Source organism: Portunus trituberculatus, chromosome 38 (assembly GCF_017591435.1).
Source record: "Portunus trituberculatus isolate SZX2019 chromosome 38, ASM1759143v1, whole genome shotgun sequence".
Classification (NCBI taxonomy): Eukaryota; Metazoa; Arthropoda; class Malacostraca; order Decapoda; family Portunidae; genus Portunus; species Portunus trituberculatus.
Genome location: NC_059292.1, coordinates 1481462 through 1485000, shown reverse-complemented (window position 1 = coordinate 1485000; position 3539 = coordinate 1481462). Strand labels below are relative to the sequence as shown.

Here is a 3539-nt window from a genome sequence, read left to right as displayed (position 1 = left end):
ACAGAACTTTCCTGGTGCTCTGCTGATTGGTGATGGCAGATCACTTGGCGGACGTCGAGGCTAATGATAATAGGAGAGCACTTTATTATCCTTCAGTGGCGATGACTGATCGCATACGAAACACGTTCATACACTTTCAAAATCAGCCGATGAAGTAGAAACATCTTCAAAATAAAAAAAAAACAATGATTCCTTCTAACATTTTCATCGAACTACAGGCAGTTCCAAAATATCATCACTCTGCTCGCAGCAACAGTAGCAGGACGCAATACACTTTGTGAAACGCAGAATGACACACCACTAGTATAACTGCTTCTGATCACAGTACATGGAAGACGTATTGCGGGAGCGCCAGCCGAGTGCCACGGCAGCTCAGGAGTCTGTGGCACAGCAGCTCCGGGGATGGACAATTCACGGCTGTAGGCAGCGAACACTGAGCCTGTCGTCACTGCTAATGTATTTTCGGTAGGATGAAAGCGATCATACAGCTTCTGCTCAAACGGACGACTCCTGTCAGGATCAATACTGTAAATCGCGTCCGATTCTGTGGTGTCGTACTACCTACGGACATGAAGCAAAATTCAAGAGGCCGACAATAAGCGGTTCATGACACCAGCGGATGAAGGCTATAAACTGTTATGTCCCATGACGCTACTGAGGTACCACTGACTTAGTTTGTTCCAGAATGGTTCGCTCAGTCCCACTCACCAGCCAGAGAATCTTGATGACAGGCAGTGAAGCGCCAGAGAGTGGCAAAGACACAGGGAGAATCCACAGTGCTTATTGTAAATCAAAGTGCAGACTGCAATTACAAAGTGTATGCCTCTTCTGCATCTACCAAAACCAGACTCGGTCACCTCTCGCTCACCGAAGTGCCCGGACACTCGTCCTTTCCTTACACCTCCACGATCCTCAGCCAGCGCCATGATTCGCTGCAATTCTCTGACATCTCTGTTGAACTAACGGTGACTTGAGTAATGTATGTACAACTTGCAATGAAGCTAATTACAACTGAATCATCATTCAAAATCAAGAAAAATCATTGGATCTCTCTCTCTCTCTCTCTCTCTCTCTCTCTCTCTCTCTCTCTCTCTCTCTCTCTCTCTCTCTCTCTCTCTCTCTTTCCACAATTTAAGGGAAAGTACGTACATGCTCTTACTTGATGTGAGATGCGCGTTGCCCATTACACTTAATGGTGTTGTAAAAAGAGTTTAAAGGTGAGAACATGTCTGACAAAAGTATCTCCAATAACTTCACTTCTTCATCTTTCCCTCCTTTATTTCATCCTGATGGCACCACTGCCATCTCTTCTGTCTCTAAAACAGAACTTTTCTCTCAAACCTTTGCTCACAACTCCAACTTGGATGTACTGGGCTTGTCCCTCCCTCTCCTCCTCCCTTTGACTATTTCATGTATACAATTAAAATTCTTCTTAATGATGTTTTCCATACCCTCGCTGGCCTAAACCCTCGGAAGGCTTATGGTCCTGATGGGGTCCCTCCTATTCTTCTCAAAAACTGTGCTTCCGTGCTTGCACCTTGCCTGGCTAAACTCTTTCAACTTTGTCTTTCGACTTCTACCTTTCCTTCTTGCTGGAAGTTTGCCGACATTCAGCCTGTTTCTGAAAAGGGTGACCGTTCTAATCCTCAAACTACCTTCCTATAGCTTTAATCTCTTGCTTGTCTAAAGTTTTTGAATTTATCATGAATAGGAAGATTCTCAAACATCTGTCACTTCACAATCTTCTATCTGATCGCCAGTATGGCTTCCGTCAAGGTCGCTCTACTGGTGATCTGGCTTTCCTTATTGAGTCTTGGTAATCCTCTTTTAGATATTTCGGTGATTTACTGTAGCGTCAGACATATCAAAAGCTTTGATAGAATCTGGCATAAAGCTTTGATTTCAAAACTGCCCTCCTACGGCTTCCATCCTTCTCTCTGCAACTTTATCTCAAGTTTCCTTTCCAACCATTCTATTGCTGCTGTGGTAGACGGCCACTGTTCTTCTAAATCTATTTATAGTGGTGTTCCTCAGGGTTCTGTCCTGTCACCCACTCTTTCTATTATTCATTAATCAAACTTCTTGCCCTATCCACTCCTACGCTGATGATACCACTCTACATCTTTCCACGTCTTTTCAGAGACGACCAAGCCTTCAGGAAGTCAACAGATCACGCAGGGACGCCACAGAACGCCTAACTTCCCATTTATCTAAGATTTCCGATTGGGACAGAGAATATCTATAGTAATTTTCAATGCCTCAAAAACTCAATTCCTCCATCTATCAACTCGACACAACCTTCCAGGCAACTATCCCCTCTTCTTCATTGACACTAAACTGTCTCCCTCTTCCACCCTGAATATCCTCGGTCTGTCCTTTACTCATAATCTTAACTGAAAACTTCACATGACATCTCTTCCCAATAGCAGCTTCTATGAAGTAAGGCGTTCTGAGGCGTCTCCGCCCGTTTTTATCGCCCCTCCAACGGGTGGAATCAAAAGCTTTTCGTCATATCAACTCCCTTCCTCTGACTAACTGTCTTCAGCCTCTTTCTCACCGCCGAAATGTTGCATCTCTTTCTATCTTTTATCGCTATTTTCATGCTAACTGTTCTACTGATCTTGCTAACTGCATGCCTTCCCTTCTCCTGCGGCCTCACTGCACAAGGCTTTCTTCCTCACATCCCTATTCTGTCCAACTCTCTAACGCAAGAATTAACCAGGTACTCTCAATCATTCATACCTTTCTCTGGTAAACTCTGGAACTCCTTCCCTGCATCTGTATTTCCGATTTCCTACGACTTGTCTTCTTTTAAGGGGGAGGTATCGAAGCATTTACTCCCTAATTTGGCTGACGCTTTTCCTCTTTGTAGAGAACCAGTACTCAAGTAAGCCTTTTTTCTTTTTTACTTTTCTTTATTTTCCTTTGGCTGGCCCTCTTCCCTACATAAAAAAAAGTCATATTTCCCTCTGATAAGGTATATGACTAACGCTTTAGTCCTTGAGGAGACACCATACTATCTTAGCAATAATCAATGAAATATGGGAAATATTCTGATCAAGGGTGGCAGAGGATGGGATGAAAACTATACTATGTGACAAATTATGCTAATAGACAAGTAAATTATACTAACTATGAATTTCAGTGATATTCTCTACTCGTTTGTAGTAAATTTTGTGTGTGGTGGTAATTGGTGTTTGGCAAACAACGATCCAAGAAATGACCACTGTAAGTCTGATCATGATCCAACACTGTTCAAGTCACCTGTTCAAACGCTCAAAGGTAAACAAGCAGACAATACTCCAATTCTGGAGACAGATGTAAGCCTTTGCTCAAGACTGTATTGCAGAACAGTGATATTGTGATAAGCAAATTTTTCACCCATGAAACCTGCAGTTTTCCATTCTCACCGTACTGTATGTCCAAGGAAAGCTTCGTCTTGACAAGAAGTCTGACCTGCTGACGTTCCTTGAAAGAAGTAGAGAAAGGCGCACCAAATTCGTCGACCATAATGGGTGATGATGGTCGATGAAGTCCTG

At 43.2% G+C, this 3539-nt stretch overlaps 1 protein-coding gene across 9 annotated transcripts in view; it reads right to left on the bottom strand.

The window, feature by feature from the left end:
- The window catches only part of LOC123515222 (leucine-rich repeat-containing protein 4B-like), a 13622-nt gene extending 12964 nt beyond the window's left edge, over positions 1-658 (bottom strand). Inside the window, exon 1 of one of the 9 annotated variants that reach the window (XM_045273784.1) lies at positions 562-658. The gene's annotated coding sequence lies outside the window, so the exon portion shown is untranslated. Of the gene's footprint in view, positions 179-298; positions 462-561 lie in introns of those variants that run through there. The other 8 variants (XM_045273785.1, XM_045273790.1, XM_045273783.1 and 5 more) reach the window with 8 other exon arrangements.
- Positions 659-3539: the final 2881 nt, after the last annotated feature.